This window comes from Bos javanicus, chromosome 11 (assembly GCF_032452875.1).
Source record: "Bos javanicus breed banteng chromosome 11, ARS-OSU_banteng_1.0, whole genome shotgun sequence".
Classification (NCBI taxonomy): domain Eukaryota; kingdom Metazoa; phylum Chordata; class Mammalia; order Artiodactyla; family Bovidae; genus Bos; species Bos javanicus.
This window is the reverse complement of record NC_083878.1, coordinates 3,840,705-3,860,087: the sequence shown is the minus strand read 5'-3', so window position 1 is coordinate 3,860,087 and position 19,383 is coordinate 3,840,705. Positions and strand designations below refer to the sequence as shown.

Genomic DNA, 19,383 nt, shown 5'->3' with positions numbered 1-19,383 from the left:
GGGACACAAACACTTCGGGTCCCAGAGCCCAGGATCTTACAGCACGCCTTGGCAGATGCAAGCCAACACCTCCGCAGCCTCTGGTCCACAGGTTCAACCACGTTTCCTGGCGGCTCTGGGCCCCTGGTGCGGAGACCTCAGAAGGCTGAAGCCACCACTCAGCTGTTCCACCGCAGAGAGGGGACTCTGAGACAGCTGATCCACTTCTAGGAACACACATCTCTGGGTTCACACCCCAGTGCTTTCTCTTCCTCATGGCCCAGTCTTCACAGGCAGTTTATCACATTCTTCTCCAGGGCTGGTTTCGTTTCCATCATTTCAGGGACATGGCTTCAGTGCCACCACCGCAGGCTCAGAGGGACACCCTGCCTGTGGCTGGGCACTTTGGCCACCAAGCATCAGGCCACGCGGGGCTCAGGGAGCAGAGGTGCCCACGCCTGCTGGCCCAGCCCTGAGCGGAGACCAGGCCGCCAGCCTTGGCCCACGAAAGTGGTTAGCACACAGGGGTGGTCATAACAACCACTGCAGTCTAAGAAAGGGCCTCCTCAGACCATTTAGAAGACTATGCTTTCATCATTTAAAACAATAACAATGATTCAACCAACCAACCATCAGTAAGATACAAGCAAAACAGAATTTTAAAGTCTGAAGAAACTCCAGTGTGGGATGAACGCAGTCTCAAATCTTGGGTTGGCCTGGCCTCCCGGGCCTCCTTCCTTGTGTGTTACCCCCACCCTGCCCACACGTCTCCCTGAACCCCGCAGCTCGAGCCCTCACCACATCCCTGACATCTAACTCATCGCTCCATGAAGCCCTTTGATGCCCCTGAGGCCCAGGAGAGGAGGCGGCCCCTGTCCTGTGCGCCCCACCCTCCCAGCTTCTCTGAATCTTCTAGTCCCCAGGAGTCTAGCCTGCACACATGGAAACAGAATTCCTCTTTCAGGTTGATTAAATTTAGGAAGAAAACATCCAGGGTAACCAAGCCCTGAGGCGTGGCTCCTTCCCCCCAGAGGTGCAGAAGCAGCCCGGGTTCGTCAGTGGGTGAGGGGCCAGGCGCGCAGCACACATCAGGTGCAGGGGACAAGCTGAGGGGCTCGGCCTCACCTTGCGGACTCACTGGGGCGACCACGGGCTCTGCTCTCACCTCCCTTTCCTAAGTTAGACTGAACCCCAACGTGACCTCCGGAAAACGGCTGTCTTCCCACAACAGCCTGAGGCTTTCCTTTCCCTTCTGACAATGAGGTAGTGACTTTCCCTTTCATTCATTCAACAAACATCAATTATACACTGATCGTGTGCCAGGCACTGTACGACACTTCTGGGGATACAAAGAAAGCTGAGCTGCTGGCCCTGCCCTGAAGAACAGTGATGTCTCAGGACGCCCCAGATCCATTACGGTCACTGGGCATGTCCCCTGAGAACAATCGTCACACTGGTGAATGCCACACGGAACACAGCAGCCCCACACAAGGCAGTAAAGCAGAAGTGAACCTCTCAACAATTCCTCCAGACCTTTAAGGAGCTACTGTTGAGGAGCTACACACCGAGAAGGGAGAGTGGAGCAGGGCAGGGCATCCAGCCACCCAGCACCCCCACGCAGCCCCTCAGGGTTCCTACGGTAGACAATCGTGCTCTGACGCTGCTTCTCCTCTTCACTGCCCAGCACTCACTCCCTTCCTCCTAATGAGAGGTGCCTGCTGTTACTAGAGTGAACAGACCACCTGCCCTCTCTCAACCGGAGGGGCAGGGGTGCGCAGGAGACCCACGCCAGGCAATCCGAGTGCCTAGTCCCCCAGCCTCAGGGGTGAAGGCTGAGCCAGGCCCACAGGTCAGCGGACTCCTGCCCCTGCCCCGCCCATCCTGTCCCACGTGAGTGCCGTCCCAAAGGGCGCAGCCCCGCCTGCATCCCTGACTGAGGACCACCCCCCGAGCCCCCTGGAGGCGCCCTTCACACCAGGGCGTCTCTGGGCCAGCGGTGGCGCCATCTTGAACTCAGATGTTCCCGAGCGCCCGCTATGTCCCTGGCAAGGCTGCCCAGGCCAGGGGCCTCACAAGCTGTGCCAGCCGCCACCTCCCATAGGCAGCAGCGCTGTTGAGGACTCCAGGTTGCTCCAGCTTCCCCTCCCCCACCGCCCACTGTATAACAGTGCCTGCCCCTTTAAGAGTGCGAGCTGAAACCTGGAAATCAGAACCACCTCCCCCGGGGCCAGGCCACACTTTCCGTTCACCCTGCAATACTCAGCACTCAGCGTGTCCCAGCAGTCTTTCTTTCCTCTGAAACGCAGGTGCAGCATCTGGTTACCAGGGCGCCTGTGGAATGGGAAGGCAAGTCCCAAATGGCACGGGGTGGACACTCCCATGCCCAGGAGGAAAGGTGGTTCTGAGAAGTTCGATGGGCATCTGAATATTTACTCTCAAACATGAAAAAAAGAATTACGTTTTCACTGAGAAAGAACCGGACGGCAAAACAATCTGGAAGATCAGCACCAGCTCACACAGCGACGATGCTGGGGTGCGAGGAAAGATGGTGAGCTCACCCCCGGCCTGCAGAGCCACCCAGGGAGAGAAGGCAGGGAAGGGCTGTGGGGGAGGCCAAAGCCCTTCCCGTTTCAAAATGGGAAGTGAAGACATTTTCAAAGGCAAGGAAAAGCTGTTATTACCCATGAGCAGATTCTCATCATGAGTTTCAGAAACGCAAAAGGAAGTTCCTGATTTCAGAGGCATGAACTTAGGGAATGTTTCTGGTAAAGATCCTTGAACATGTGCACGTCCAGACTCCGAGCTCCCAGGGGTTCCAGTCAGCCAGAAAGCAACGCGTGGCCCCCAGGAGCGCAGCTTCCGGGGACTACAGCCTCCCTGGTGGGCGGTGGTGAGGGTGAGGCCTGGGTACACACGTGCGTGTATAAAGAGTGTATACACATGTGTGCAAGTGGCAGACCTACGTGCAGGTGTGAGTGGCGTGTGCAACCATGACTGTGAGCACGCGGGAGGTGAGAGGAACACGCTGCAGGGGGGGTTGGGCTGGGTGGAGGGAAGGTAACAGGAGCAGCAGCTCTGGCCAACTACACCCAGACATGCAGCGAAGGCTCATGCCCAGCGGTCTGTGGCACAAGGAGGGCCCCAGGCCCCCCTATTCTGGGGTCTGCCATCCGACCAGCCTTGACTGTAGGCGCTGCTAGTGCAGTCCATGCCTCCCAGGTGGCTGAGTGGTACAGAACCCACCTGCCAATGCAGGAGACACAAGAGATGGAGGGTCAACCCCTGGGTCGGGAAGATCCCCTGGAGGAGGGCATGGCAACCCACTCCAGTGTTCTTGCCTGGACAATCCCACGGACAGAGGAGCCTGGCGGGCTACAGTCCACGGGGTCACAAAGAGTCAGACACAACTGAAGCAACTAAATAAGAACATATATCCTTCTTGAAACGCAAACACCTGTAAAAGCAGAACACAGTCAATTTCACTGACACTGAGAGTAAAGTGATTCTCAGATCCCTTCACTGGACAAACAGCAGGGCCTTGAGATCACCCTTCTGAAAGGAAAAGCAGGATGAGGAGGGAGGAGGCAGGAAAGATACCAACAGACCCAGGTGTCTCTCAACTCTGCTGGTAAGGCCGGCCCTCCCACGCTCAGAGGAAGACGGCTCTGGTGGGAGAAGCAGTCTACCCCACCTGGGCCCCCACTCCAGGCCCCTTCCCACCCAGGGCATCTCGCCCACTGGCCCTTGTCGGATCCCACACCCTGCCTGAAGTCCCCCTACCCAGGCAGCCCTCGCCTCTGGACACAGCCAGGGCTCCAGAAACCCCGAGGGCCTAGTGGGGAAAGCAGATCCAGCCTGCAGCCTTGGCACCTGGTGCCCCGAGAACTCAGATGAGACCTCTGCCATTTCTGTCCTTTAAATGAGGGATTAAGGCCCAAAGGATCCGGGACCCATTTCAGGCTCGAGTGTTAAGACCCACGTGAAAGAGAGGAAGGTCTCAGGCCCTTGAGTTTAGTTACAATAGCTGCCCACACCTCCTTTCCCCACAGAAATTTCCCCAACATGTTGCCAACACTTTCCCAACAAGCACATAAACTTATCTTTCAAAGCAGATAACAACTTGCAGGAAAGACACAGCAAGTTGCCTCCAATGTCCATTCTTCCTTTCCTCCTTAGTTAACAGGCCCAGGACCCTGAACTTCGGTTGGCATGGGGCCGCCTGCCTCCCTGACTGTGGCCATGGGTTCAGCTCTTGCCAACACGACACAAGGAGAGCTTGATGAGGAGTCCTCAGGAAGTTCAGTTTCCTGCAGCCTACAAGACCCCAGAGCTGGGTGCCCCTCTGGCTGCCTTCCTGGACAAGAGGCTGGGCCAGGGGACAGGAGGGCACACGATCTGACTGCCCACCTCCAGACATCAGTACAAGGAGAGAAATAAACATTGCCTTTGACTAAGCCCCTCTTCCTCCAGATCTGCCGTTACACACAGCTAGACGTTAATCTTAACAATTTTACCATTTCCCACTTAAATCCAACAGTGGACAATGTCACCATCCTGGAGTGCTAAGAGCTGGGAACAAGGAAGGATACTATTTCAGATTTAAGTTGATTAACAGTCCCATTTTCCCAGAAAAAGAACTTTAGACAAAGCATTCTCAAATTTACCCTGGGCTCCAGGCTAGGGTGAGTACATTCTCACAAGAACTTATAAGCAGAAGAAGATTCATTTTGTTTGAATTACTTCATAGAACAGTTTCTTCCCAACATAATCAACATTTATAATCCTAAAAAAGCTAACAAACTCTATTTCCAGGCCTGCTTGAGTAGCAAGTTTAAAAAGCTTTAATATACCGAATTCCTGTTTACTGCCCCAAACATTTAATAGCGTGGCTTGCATGTTCCTCACAGACAAATCTAGGTTATGAGGTAAAAATAGCCCTTGTTTTTATTCATTAGAGTTCGTCCATTAAATTAGGTTCGCAGTCTAAGCCATGGGCTGCTGTTGCCGTGACAAACACTGGCGCGACTAACAGTTGATGATACAGCCAACCTACGGGTCTGTAACAGCGGTCAGATCCTGTCGTGCCCAGTTCCAAGGAATGATACAGCAATTACATCCCAGGAATCTGATCACAGCTCATCTAATCCTGTTTGATATGAACCGTATCAACGATAGTCGAGAACCCTCTTTGCCATGGAAGGGGCTGAGGCTGTGCTGGCTGCTCTGAGAATGAACTTGCACACCAGACAGTGTGGCCTGAGCCCCAGGAGCCTCGGGGCTGGGGCGCAATCAGGCTCCCGGCCCCATCGGCAAGTCCCCAGTGAAAAAGGCCTACGTGGTCCCAGGTTATTAACTGTTGCTGCTGCTGCTGAGTCGCTTCAGTCGTGTCCGAATCTGTGCGACCCCATAGACGGCAACCCACCAGGCTCCGCCGTCCCTGGGATTTTCCAGGCAAGAGTAACTGGAGTGGGTTGCCATTTCCTTCTCCAATGCAGGAAAGTGAAAAGTGAAAGTGAAAAGTGAAAGTGAAGTCGCTCAGTAGTGTCCGACTCTTAGCGACCCCATGGACTGCAGCCTCCCAGGCTCCTCTGTCCATGGGATTTTCCAGGCAAAAGTACTGGAGTCGGGTGCCATTGCCTTCTCCTTAGAAACTGATGGGAATCAATTTTAAAACCTGGGTCTTCTTAACCAAGATGGCAGTGCTGCTATCACGGAGCATCCCTCTCTCTGAGCCAGTGACCCAACCCTGCAGAAGGCCCCTTGCTGCTCCCAACCCATCTGCTGGCTTTGCTTCTGTCTTTGACCAACAAGGTGAATACCTAGTTCAGTAAAGATATTTGACTAATTAAAGAATGATTAAACAATCAAGTCGACTCAAAATGCAAAGATCTTCCTCCTTCTGCTGGGGTTATTCAAAATACCATACAGTTCAAAGGCACCTGTAATGACAATCACAAAACACACGTCCTAGTAGACTATTTCCAAGACTATTAATGCTTTCAAGTAAGACGGATTCCTGTCCTCGTGGGCTCTGCAGGGTTTAAGGAAGACACAAATGAAGAATGTGATGGCTTTCACCAGCGGGGGCAGCCCTGAGCTAGGAGGACTCCTCTGGAAGGGACAGTCCTCGTTCAGTTGTATCCACCTGAAGCTCCTCCTTTTCAATCAGCCTGTGCTCTGACTGGGAGAAGGCAATAGCACCCCACTCCAGTACTCTTACCTGGAGAATCCCATGGACGGAGGAGCCTGGTAGGCTGCAGTCCATGGGGTCGCTAAGAGTCAGACACGACTGAGCAACTTCACTTTCACTTTTCACTTTCGTGCATTGGAGAAGGAAATGGCAACCCACTCCAGTGTTCTTGCCTGGAGAATCCCAGGGACGGGGGAGCCTGGTGGGCTGCCGTCTGTGGGGCTGCACAGAGTCGGACACGACTGAAGCAACTTAGCAGCAGCAGCAGCAGTGCTCTGACTGGTAACGTTAAATCCATGTACCCTTTGAGTTAAAGGTCAAGAATGTCTACTAAAAAATAAAACAGCCCTAAAACAGAGTAAAAGGAGGTCGGAGAAGTCAGGGAAGGATGTTACCTTGTCGGAGAGAATCCAGAGATGCATGAGACAATAACTGTCCATAAATTATCAGAGAAAAGGAAACTGTTGGGGAGTAGAGTGGTCTCCAAAGAGAATGACAAGGATCTGGGCTTTAGCACAGAGTGCAGTTGTCCTGGGGGACTTTCTGCAAAGAGCCTCAGAGTTGAGGTGTGGAGACAGGGCGCAGGGGGAGGAGCCAGGGAAGGTGCCAGACGCTCCACAGGGGCCAGGAGGAGTTTGGTCTGCACGGTGCACAGGGAGCTTCCACCTCCACTAACACGCCAGGTGTCCTCCCGCGTCTCTGCCATGGAGCTTCTCCATTCTAGAAAGCTGCTGCTGAATCACTGCAGAGAGGTGGGAAAGCGAAAGAGCACAAGGCAGGAGGTGGACTTCCAAGGCCGCAGACTCAAGAAGCGCTTCCCTAAATAGACTGTGTGTACAAGCGTGTCTGAGCCCCAGGCCAACCGAATCAGGCACACTGAAGACTTCGCCCATGCTGCCCTCGGGCACCATCACAGTCCACAACCATGCAGGACTGGGGCCAAGGGGCAGAAATGCTGGGAGTGACCTTCACTATATGCACAAGGAAGGAGGGGATAAGATTCAGGCCCAGCCTCACCAAGTCACCTGCAAACTGAGGGCAAAACTCAACTGCCCGCTCAGGGCCGTGAGGCTCCTGAGCACAAGGGCTTTGGGTCCCACATCTCTAGGATTATAAGAAGCAGCCTTCACTCAACCTCCATGACCTTCCCTGAGTTCCAATGGGCAGATTCAAGCAGTTATTAGGGAGGAGCAGGGATGCAAGACCAGGGAGAAACAGGCAAGAGGAGCTTTGGGGCAAGGTCCTGGTTCCTCATCAAAGGATATACACAACCATACCTTGGAGCTGTTTTGTAAATACTGAACTCCCTTCCAGGTGGAAAAAATTAACAATTAATGACGGTATGCAGCCCACAAGCATGTAGACCCAGACCAGCTGGACCTGAAGGTTGACGATGCTAACTCCTACTTACCTCACCACCAACCCATTAGAAGAATGTCCACAAGCTGATCACACCCTCTTCAAACAATTATGATAAAACTTCTCACTATCGGCCCCAAGTTGGGACACAGGGTTCTGGGGGCATTAGCCCGCTATGGCCCCCTTTGCCTGGCAAGGTAGTAAAGCTATCCTTTTCTACTTCACCCAAAACTCTGTCTTCGAGATTCTAATCAGCACCAGTGCACAGAGAAGCTGAACTTTCCGCGTGACGCCTCCACCCCAGGTGGGTGTTGACCAGCTCGGTGTTTCCCCAAGGCCAACCAGCTCAGCCACCTCTCCTCCTCCAAACCAGAGTAATGACAATGTTTGGAAGAGTCTGGGGCATCTTGATACTTCCTGGCACACAGCCCCATTCTAACTGGACTCTGTCAAAGATTCCATTTTATAGGTCATTTGATTATCACCCAATTATGCAATGTGATCACTGTTTAACATGTGCTTATGCAGACAAAGTCAAAGCAATCAGTAAGCAATGTGAAAATATTTAACACTCCACTGTACACAATCACAAGTTTCTATGTGCTTTAGGAAAAAAAAGTGTCAGCAGAAGACAGCTGGGTCAGTGACCACCTGACCAAAGCTCTATGAGTCCAGACCCCTCCCCCACTTCCCTCTTCCTCCTCCTGCCCACATCCTTCTCCTCTGACCTTTGCTGGCAGTCCCCTGCCTCTCAAAACCTCCTTCTTCTGCAGCATTTCCCCTCAGAGGTGCCCTGAGCAGGACTCATAGATGCGACACACTCCACCCTTTTGAATACACGTTTTAGAACAGGGACACAGTAGGAAGAGGGGTTATCAAGACTGTAAAGATGCTGGGCCTCCTGCGGGAAGGTACCTTCCCTGGATGGGCGCTGGCCCAGAGCTGCAGCGCACAGACCTCTGCTGCCTGTACTATTCAATCCACACCCCAGCCCATCCCCATCCGCCAGGCGCCTTCCCCATTTGACATGTGAGAGTTGACTCAGGTTCTTGTCCAGCACTTTCTCTTCCCACATCCCAACTTGCCCCACTCAAAAACCAGACACAGACAGCCCGAAGACATGGCTGCAGAGGCTGTGACACAAACCCGATTCACCCCTGTGAAATAACACACGACTCTGTCGACGGCAGCCACGGTGACTTAGGCGTTGTCCCGTCACGGTCAAGCCACAAAGGTGAGGGGGTGTCACAGGCAGTGTGCGGCTGGCCTCAAAACAAGGCAGACACTAAAACCTGTCCACATCTATCTCCACCTCCATTTCCATTCCATCCCTCCCTCGGTAGGCCGCTGTATGCTGATCGCCCTGTTAGAAGGATGGGTCAGGCATCCAGAGTCAAATCTTGGACCTCTGACAAGCTGACACGCTCCCTGCCACTGCCTCCACACACCCTACCCGACTCTGGCCTCCGCGTGGCCCTACTGATGATCCCCAGCATCGTTAGGAGGGTCAAACACCACAAAAAATTAACCAGAGTAAGACCAGGAAGCTTAGGCCCTTGCCCTGCTGTCCTTGGGCGGCCAGCTCCACGACCGCAGCCCACACCACGGGAAGGCCCCTCTCAGTTCAGATTGGTGGCTTTCCAGCCATTGTGAGCCATGGACCCCTGAGGCACCCTCCCCAGGAAAAGACCCCATGTTTGTACACATCCAGAGGAGCCCTCTCCTTTCTGTGCTTGACACTTGGATTTATTTAAAAACAAACAAGAAACCACAGGAAAAAACAATCATGATACCCACTCACACATCATATGCAAATAACTAGGTATTTTATTTAAAAAAAAAAAATGCTTCCCCTCCCTGTAGGAAATCTATTTGGATATTCTGTATTCTATTTTAAAAAACGTTTACCTGGTCACAACCTCAGGCTAACTTCACCAACAACTGCCGTCTGCAAACATGTTTTAGCCCCTCCCAGCCCTTCTGCCCCTCAGCCGCTCTTCCTTCCTCAGCCATTAGCACCAAAGCTGTGGCACTTAATCTGAGACAGCTCCCATACATCATGTTTACATATTAGGATGGACCCTGAAAGCCCTGCAAAGTCAAGAAAATCCAGAAGTACCTCAGCTCTTGAGCTCCAGGAGAAACCTGGAATCCCATGGGGAAGGTGGCTGTTCTACTCACCCAAATGTGCAGCGGGGCTGTGCCTGCCCAAGGGGATGACAATGCTGATCACATGCGGGGTGCCAGGGAGAGGACCTGCTGCCATTCAGAGGGCCTGTCCCTGCAGGCCAGTTCCTCCGACATTCCCCAAGCCCCTACTAATGGCAGGGGTCCGTTTCTCCCTAATTGAGTGAGAAGTAGCAGAGAGTGCACACCCCACACACCTGAACACACTCCAGGACCTGCTTGGGGAAGTGAGTCAGCAGGGCCGGTCCCCATGCCCTCGGGGGCTGGTGTTAGCAACACCGTCCTGGAGGAAGGTCGGGGTCTCGCTCAGAGAGGTTGGAGAGGCTGCGGGCAGGAGCAGGGCACTCAGCCAGGTCCATACACTGGGGCAGGGGGCCAAGGCAGGCAAGGCTCCTTAGACACTTCGCACGCCCCTCGGCTGACACCACGGGCTGATCTCCCAACTTTTCTCTGCTGCCCGCCTTTTTTGGGAACTTTCCTCTCTGGATTCTGGAAACAGCAGCCCCATTTCCAGTTGAGTGGGAGGTGGCCTTGATTAATCTAAGAGAGCAATTCTCATCCTTTTCTTGAAGGAGAATCACCTAGTGGGCTAGTTTAAAAACAGACCGCAGGGCCCTCCCAGAGTTTCTGATTTGGTTGGCTGGTTGGGGCGTGAGACTATGTCAGACAAGTCTCGGGTGATGTTGAGGCTGCTGGTCTGGAGACCAGGCTCAGAGAAGCACGGCTAGATCAGTCAGCCCGCAGCCTCGTGTTCTGGGTCTGGGATGGCCGTGTGATCCTCACCACTCCCACTGGCCAGAGCAGGGCTGGGGACTGGCTGGCATGCCTCCTTCACACAGTCCCGCTGGCCCTAAGGATCATCCCAACCACTGGGAGACTGACCCTGGGATGTGGAATCTAGGTCCTCGATGAAACTGCTGCTAGAGAGGGCTCCGGTTGAGACACTCAATGTCCTTACTGTTTACCTGGCAGCCGACAGCACCCCAACCAACACAGCCCATAATCCACAACCCCAGGGAGACTCCTGAACTGGGCGTCCACATCTCCCAGGAGGGCCCGCTCTCCAGAAACACTGGCCCGTCCACATGCATTTCCTTCACATTCCCAGGATCTGCACACCAAGGTCATCCTTCTTGAAAGCTCTAATTAATGGGCTAGAGAATGCACCGCTGAAATGCAAGCAACCCAGAACAGGGAAGGAAAGGAGGTCCACATTTGAGAGTGAGGGAGCTTTACCAGAGGCTGCTGTAACAGCCACTCAAGGGCACTGGTGAGGCGCAGAGCAGCGGACAGGGCAGAGAGAGGCTTTCGGGAGACCCCAGCATCCTGCCTGCAAGTGGGACAGGCCGGGCCATGCAGGGTCTCAGGGTCTGGACAATGACCAGGTGTCTGAGGGAAAGGCTCTGAGAGGTTTCAGGAAGGGAGCTGGGGGGAGCTGATCTCTTGGCGCCTCCAGCAGTCCCCTCCCTTCCTCCTGGAGGCCAGAGGACACCCATCTGTTTTCCTGACCCCATTCCAGAAAATGGACACCTCATCTTTATCCCCACAGCATGCCTGCCCATGCCAGATACTGCCTGCTTCTGACACCTTCACCAGGTGACCCCGACCGAGCAGACTCCACATGGAAGGGCCCGCGGTGTCTCAGCTGCCCCAGGTGAGGGACAGCGGGCAGACACGAGGGGCCAGCTGGGGGCATGCGACAGGGCACAGGCAAGGTCGAAAGAGAGGAGACGAGCACCCAGGAGCCCTGGGCTCTTATTTCCCACCTGGGTTATGTCAAAAGGGACGGGTAAGAGATTAAACCCAACGAGAAGAGGCTGCTCTGATTTCCAGTTCCACGTGGGCTCCAGCACATGCTCACCATATAACCCTGTCCTAAGCTTCAGTCCCTGGGAGCTCTGCCGGCGTCAGGCGCCGCTCCACACACCCGACGGGTCCTAACTCGTTCACCCCCGCGACAAGCCTCTAGGGTTGCCACTGCCTTCAGTTTTACAGATGAGAAAACCAGGCACAGAAAGATGATGCTCCTTCCCCAAAGTCACACAGCCAACTGGAGGGTCCAAACTTTAGTACGTTCCACAGTACAGTACGATAAACAACCTAATAAGGAAAAATGGGCAAAGGATGTGAACAGGCAATCCACAAAAGATATGAACAGGTAAATCCACAAAGGATGGGGAAAAAAAGTCGCTCAGTCGTGTCTGACTCTTTGTAACCCCATGGACTGTAGCCCACCAGGCCCCTCTGTCCATGGAATTCTCCAGGCAAGAATACTGGAGTGGATTGCCATTCCCTTCTTCAGGGGATCTTCCCAACCCAGCAATCGAACCCAGGTCTCCAGCATTGCAGGCAGATACTTTACTGTCTGAGCCACCAGGGAAGCCCACAAAGGATATGACCAGGTAACTCACAGCTAAAATAAAAACTAGAAAGAAAAGGTTTTCAATACTTTTGGTAATTTGGGAAATGTAATTTAAAAGGTAACATTCTTAATCCACTAGTTTGGCAAAAATTAACAATATTCGTACTCTTCAGTTCAGTGCTGGCTGAATTAAAGGGGAAAAGGCAATTTCACACATTATCTGTGCTCTGATGAAAAGAGAGATAAAGCCCCTTGGAAATGGGATGGGGCGAGGACGGCAATTTGGCAAAGTTATGTATTTAATATTATGCATTAACCCAGAAACAAAAAGATCTTAATGACCTGGGTAACCACAATGGTGTTATCACTTACCCAGACCCAGACATCCTGGAACGTGAAGTCAAGTGAGCCTTAGGAACCACCACTACAAACAAAGCTAGTGGAGGTGATGGAATTCCAGCTGAACTATTTCAAATACTAGAAGATGATGCTGTGAAAGTGCTGCACTCAATATGTCAGCAAATTTGGAAAACTCAGCAGTGGTCACAGGACTGTAAAAGGTCAGTTTTCATTCCAATCCCAAAGAAAGGCAATGTCATAGAATGTTCAAACTACCACACAATTGCACTCATCTCACATGCTAGCAAAGTAATGCTCAAAATTCTCCAAGCAAGAGAATTCCAGAAAAACATCTCCTGCTTTATTGACTACGCCAAAGCCTTTGACTGTGTGGGTCACAACAAATTGTGGAAAATTATTAAAGAGATGGGAATACCAGACCACCTTACCTGCCTCCTGAAAAACCTGTATGCAGGTCAAGAAGCAACAGGTTAAACTGGACATGGAACAACAGACTGGTTCCAAGTTGGGAAAAGAGTACAACAAGACTGTATATTGCCACCCTGCTTATTTAACTTACCTACAGAGTAAATCATGCAAAATGCCAGGCTGGATGAAGCACAAGCTGGAATCAAGACTGCAGGGAGAAATATCAATAACCTCAGATACGCAGATGATACCACTCTAATGGCAGAAAGCAAACAGGCACTAAAGAGCCTCTTGATGAAGGTGAAAGAGAGTGAAAAAGGTGGCTTAAAACCCAACACTCAAAAAACAACAATCATGGCATCCAATCCCATCACTTCTTGACAAGTAGATGGAGAAACAATGGAAACAGTGACAGACTGTTTTCTTGGACTCCAAAATCACTGCAGATGGTGACTGCAGCCATGAAACTAAAAGACTCTTGCTCCTTGGAAGAAAAGTTATGACCAACCTAGACTGCATATTAAAAAGCAAGTAGTAAACAGTTTGGTCCGAGAGCAGAGGGTTTCAAAGTACAAGATCTTCCGTGTTGACGCTGGCATCTGCAGACTGATCATCTTCCTGTTCTCCTACCTAGAGTTCAGTTTACAGAACTAGTACATTACCAGACTTTGTTTTCCTTAATGGGCTACTGAGAAATGTGATGTCTGTGAACCTCCTGTCACTGGAACGGCGCTCAGCATGGCGTGCAGGCATCTTTGCTATTTATCGCTACTTCTCAGTGGCTCCTGGTTCCATTTTCCCCTTTTATTACTTTAGAACAAGTTTGCTGGTAGTCTTGAATGCAATATTTGTTTATTCCAAAAGATCATATTTATAATAAAATCATTGTAGAAGGAAAAAAAAAAAAAACGTCCAACGTTATTACCAACAAATATCCATATAGTCAGAGTCATGGTTTTTCCAATAGTCACGTATGCATGTGAGAGCTGAACCATAAAGAAAGTTGACCGTTGAAGAACTGGTGCTTTTGAACTGTAGTGTTGGACAAGACTCCTGAGAGTTCCTTGGACTGCAAGGAGATCCAACCAGTCCATCCTAAAGGAGATCAGTCCTGAATATTCATTGGAAGGACTGATGCTGAAGCTCCAATACTCTGGCCACCTGATGGGGAAAACGGACTTCTTAGAAAAGACCCTGATGCTAGAAAAGATTGAAGGCAGGAGGAGAAGGGGACAACAGAGGATGAGATGGTTGGATGGCATCACCAACTCAATGGACATGAGTTTGAGCGAGCTCTGAGAGTTGGTGATGGACAGGGAAGCCTGGCGTGCTGCAGTCCATGGGGTCACAGAGAGTTGGACACAACTGAGTGACTGAACTGAACCCAGAAAATCTACTTCTGGAAATCTAGAAGACTGAAACATCTGTGTTGACAATGATGTGGTTCACAGATTCCACACTATTTTTAGAGCAGAAAAATGGAAACAACCTAAATGTAGATCAAAAAAGATAGGTAAATTACGGTACACTCACACTCTGGAATACAGACCAAACTTTTCATGTCAGTACATACAGGTCTCCAGGACACAGCATTAAAGCAAATCAGAGACAATTTTGTATAATGGGTCTCCATTTATATTTCCAGTGAGAACACCCGTCCACTGAGGAGGCCTAGAAGCGGCAAGGAGCACACCTGGCACCCAGATCTGGGTTTTCAATTCCATTCTCCACGAAAAGGAACTTGAACTCTTAGGGGAAATGGCTGAATTCAGGACTAGAAAGTACAAGGCAGTTTGGGGCCAGAAAGTAAAAAAGTTCCCAAAGAACGAGGAGGACATGTCAAAAGGACCTAGGAGCCAGCTGGAAGGGGCTCCTGCAGGCCAAGTCTGGGACAATTTAAGCAGAAAAATAAACAGGGGACTTGTTGGGTGGTCCAGTGGTTAAGAATAAGCCTTCCAATGCAGGGGACACAGGTTCAATCCCCGGTCAGGGAATTGAGACCCCACGTGCCGGGGGGCATCTAAGCCTGCATGCCACAACTACTGAGCCCACACACCACAACCAGAGGAGCACCTGTGCGTGAGGCAGCCAGAAAACGCCCAGCAGCTGCCAGGAAGAGCCAGCACAGCCAGAATTTTTTAAAAAATGAATAATGAGAGTAACTATGTTGCATAAAGCAGGTATTTGTGAGTGCAGAGACGTAAATTAGAGTAAATGAGGGAGAAAGTAAAGATCTTCCTTTTAGTACAACTCCCACTAATAAGCATGGAAAGAAACAATGAATTAGAAAGTCACCATCTGTCAACTATCAAAACTGATCTGGTAAGACTCATCAATGGATTCTAAAGCAGCACATTTACATAGTCGCAAGCGATCTTACTATGATATACATGTTAACAACAAAGGGAAAATGGTAACTTTCAGTGAGGAAAACAGGCAGACACCCTCTTAATCAGGTGATGAAAGTTAGGACTAGAGAATGGGACTCATCAAGAGCGTCTGCCTCCCACCAGCTAAGATGCCTACAATATCACCCCTGTGCCGCATCAGCCAAAAGTGCATAAAGTGAATCTAAGCAGGAGGAAACCGCATGCAAACCCAAACTGAGGGACATTATCCAAAACACAGGTAACTGTCTCCAAAACTGTCAAAGTCAGGAAATTCAAAGAAAGACTCAGGAACTGCTCTGGATTAAAGGAGACTAAAAAGGCAGTACAGTTTAACACAACACATAATCTTGCATTTCCTTTTGCGCTAAAGTGGCTACTGGCAAGATCTTGAAAAAGATCTGTAGATGATTAGTGCTGCGTCGACATTTAATTTCCTGATTTTTAATCTTCATACTGTTGTTCTGTAAGAAAATGTCCTTACTATTATAAAACACACAATAAATAAAAGCGTATCAAGTCTACAACTTAACATTAAACGTTTCAGAAAAGAGGGTGTGCATTGTGCTAAGTCACTTCAGTAGTGTCCAGCTTTTTGTGACCCCATGGACTATAGCCAACCAAGCTCCATTGTCCATGGGATTCTCCAGGCAAGAATACTGGAGTGGGTTTCCATGCCCTCCTTCAGGGGATCTTCCTGACCCAGGGATTGAACCCCTGTCTCCTGCATTACAGACAGATTCTTTACCACTAGCGCCACCTGGGAAGTCCTGAGAGAGGAGTGATCCCACACAAACATGAGAGAGGATAAAGCAAATGTCAACATTTGGAGAATCTGGGTAAAGGGTATTTGGGAACTCTGGATTATTCTTACAAGTTTTCAGCGAATCTGAAGTAATACATTAAAAGATTTTAAGAGACCAACGTGTGCATATGCACAGAAACACAGGTAAATTCCTGGGGATTAAGTTCACGATGGTATTTTTCTTAAAAGTACAGAGAGACAAAATGAAGCCAGCCTGCCCCAGTCTTAGTACTGGTCTCCCCAGAAAAGGCTCTCCTCACAAAGCTTCTGCTCCAGGACACTGGAAAAAGCTGTGTTGAAGGATCTCTCAAGACTAGGACTAGCTCCTTAACCAAGTTCCACAGAAGTAGCAAAGACGTAATCAAGCCTTCTTTGCAAACGCGTGCTGCTTTTCCCTGGTGAAAGCCAAAGGCTCCTGATGCTGTGAGCAGCTGATGATGCCACAGGGCCCTTCCTGGAATGCATAATCTCTAAAGGAGTTTTCCATCAGAAACCAGGATAAAATAGTCTTGGTCCCTTGTCTCCGCCTCTGCTTTCACTGAATTCTTGACATGTTACGCCATGGGTTGGGGGTGGGAGGGTCAGTCTGTCCCACGGGCTTTTTAGTTCCATTCCTCGGGTGCGTTTGTAGATTTGCTGGCTGAGGAGAATGCTCCCAGGCAGGCAACTGCCTAAAGGGATCTGAAGGGTCAGTGGTTCTATCAGATACAACCAGTCTGTCGAGTGCTTTACAGCGTACAACCACCTCTCATGGACATTATTTGATTTCATCCTTTCCCTAAATTGATTTTTTTTAAATTACTAATGGCTTAAAGTCTAACAGCAATACAACAAAATATCCAGTTTCCAAAAACGATAGGATATAATGTCTACTCTTGAGTCTAGACAGGAGGCGGTACTTGCACCGGAGCAAACTAACACTCTGAGATGGCCTAAGCCTAATGAAAAAGCTAAATAAAGTAGCTAACAGAATAAATACAAATGATTCTACCACTGAGCTCAGTGGAAATACAGCCTTCCTTTCTATGAATTTTTCCAGCATTTATTTCTTTAAGCCCTGTCTTCAGGGCAAACTCTCCCTATAACTGTAACTTTGGCTTGTTTATGAGACACCACAGAGAACAAGGCCTCGTGGACTCCAGTCACATGCGATGACCCCTGGGGTAGCACCTCGGCCTCCTGACACCAAACCTCTGCACAGCTACACTGACCTTCCCACACGGGCACCATCATTTCAACTTTATTCCAAGAAACCAGTGAATCGACTCTTCCAGAAATAAGCATTTCCACAAAGAACCCTCCCAAACAAAGGTCCTAGCCTAAATCCAAAGGCAAAAATTCCTGATAAAGAAAGTCTGTCTTCAAAGAAAAATTAGGCTTCGTTCTAGGACAACCTATAGCTAGCCTATGTGCACTTACCAATGCCAACAGCATCTAGATTCCAAAACAAACTCAGCACAGTAGGTTTTGTTCTCACCTTCCAGAGATGAGAAAATTGGAAAACAGAGGTAGCAACTGGCAGATGCAGGACTGGCATACAAGACAGCTCGTTCCATCGCCAGCCCTACTGCCCACAGTCCATACCATCCACCGTGCACAGAGATGAATCAGGCAGAATCTCACTGCAACATTCAAACTGCCACCCCACCCCCTGCTCCCTCGGTTTAGATGCCCAAATGGGCAGGTGGCGAACCAAATTCCACTCTTAAGCAGTCTCCCAACACAAAACCTATTCAGTGGCAAAGCAAGAAGACAAGATGGACTTTACTACTGCCTACACTTTTTTCTTACCCAGAGGATTATTTTCATGACCTGTCATTATGGATGAACTCGGGGCAGGAGGAATACATGATTATGTAATGTCAGAGGGCAGGCGACAAGGGGAGAGAGAGCGGAGCCCATCAGACCCCATCACAGCTCCCTTAGCCCACAAAGGCGTAAATTACCGTTGACGTTTTGAGTGTTTCAATCTCCTATGGCCTACACATTCAGGACTGGCTTTTCAAGAGCCGGTCACAGAAACCCTGCAGGTCTTTCGGGCCTCAATTCATTGACTAGCAAAGCCATAAAGAAAGAAAATATCAAAAGCAAAGATGTCACAAATGTTGTTGGGGGCTGTGGACCGGCAGAAAAGGTCAGAGTTTGGAAGGATGGGACCAGATTGCCTACATCGAGAGGCATGTTTATTTTAAGCCGGTTCTGTTTACACCCGAAACACCGCGAGGCCTCGGCGTCTGGAGTCACTAAGATTCAGTCCTGGAGATGCACCAAGCAGGCGCCGCGACCTGCCTGGCCTCGGGGGCGCCGCGTCCCCGCATCCCGGCTCCCCTCAGCCCCTGGCGGCCCGAGGTGTCGTACGGCTGGGGGTCGCTGGGGTCGGATTGTTCTCCAAAGACGCCACCGCCCGGGAACCGCTAGGCTGTACGATTTCCATGACAACCGCGGGCGCCGTACGCGTCCGGCGCGCCCGGCGTCGAGGTGTGCGCCGCGCCCCAACTCCGCCCGGGGAGCATCCCGGTCTCCGGCGGCTCGCAGCCGCCGCGATACTCCCGGCCCGGCCACCTACCTGGCGCGTCCGGGCCCGCGGCGCCCGCGCCCTGCCTCCCGGCCGTCCTCGGTGCAGCCGGGGCCCGCGCCCGACCCGCAGCAGCAGCGCCGCCTCTGGGTCACGAAGTCCTGGGCTGCGGTCTGGCTCCAGGTATCGGTCCCTCTGTCCCGGCCCGCGGCGCCCACCCCAGCCGCGAACCCGCAACCCGCGCTGCAGCTCCTAGCCCGCCGCCGCCGCCGCCGCCGCCGCCGCCGCCGCTCCGGAGGCCACGCCGGCCCCGCCCCCTCGCCACGCATGCGCGCTCCCCCAGCTCCCGGCAGGCCCGCCCTCACCCGGCGGGTCCTCCTCCGCGGCGTTTCGTGTAGGTTCCTTCAAAACTCGCTGTCCGCTGTGACGAAATCGCCTGCAAGGAGTCCTTGAACTTCTGCCCTTTAATTGGACGATGGCGTTTTCGCCCTCAGGTACACTGAGGGTTGGAGGTCCTGACGCATTCCCGAGGAAGAAGGCCCCGGAGAGAGCCGCGACCCCGGGAGCCGCGCTGGCCCTTTGGGGAGAGCGCTTCCCGGGGTCCTTCGGCGAGCGCTCCCCGAGGTCCTTCGGCCACGTCTAGGAAACAACATTTAACCTAGAAATAAGCAAAAATTAAAATCATACTTTGATGATACAGATAAGCAAAAAGAAGACAGGAGCTGCTAACACTCTTCCAGACTGTCCTGGCGTATTGTTTAAATATACATTTATAGACTCACGAAATATCAGCTCCTTACACCTCTCTCCCAAAGTTCTATTTTTCCGTAG

General features: G+C 51.3%; 1 protein-coding gene across 10 annotated transcripts in view; it reads right to left on the bottom strand.

Moving 5' to 3' along the window:
• INPP4A (inositol polyphosphate-4-phosphatase type I A) overlaps positions 1–18,694 on the bottom strand; it is a 122,210-nt gene extending 103,516 nt beyond the window's left edge. For all 10 annotated transcript variants that reach the window (XM_061431609.1, XM_061431612.1, XM_061431610.1 and 7 more), the window contains exon 1: positions 18,604–18,694. The gene's annotated coding sequence lies outside the window, so the exon portion shown is untranslated. The remainder of the gene's footprint in view (positions 1–18,603) is intronic.
• Between the last annotated feature and the right edge of the window lie 689 nt (positions 18,695–19,383).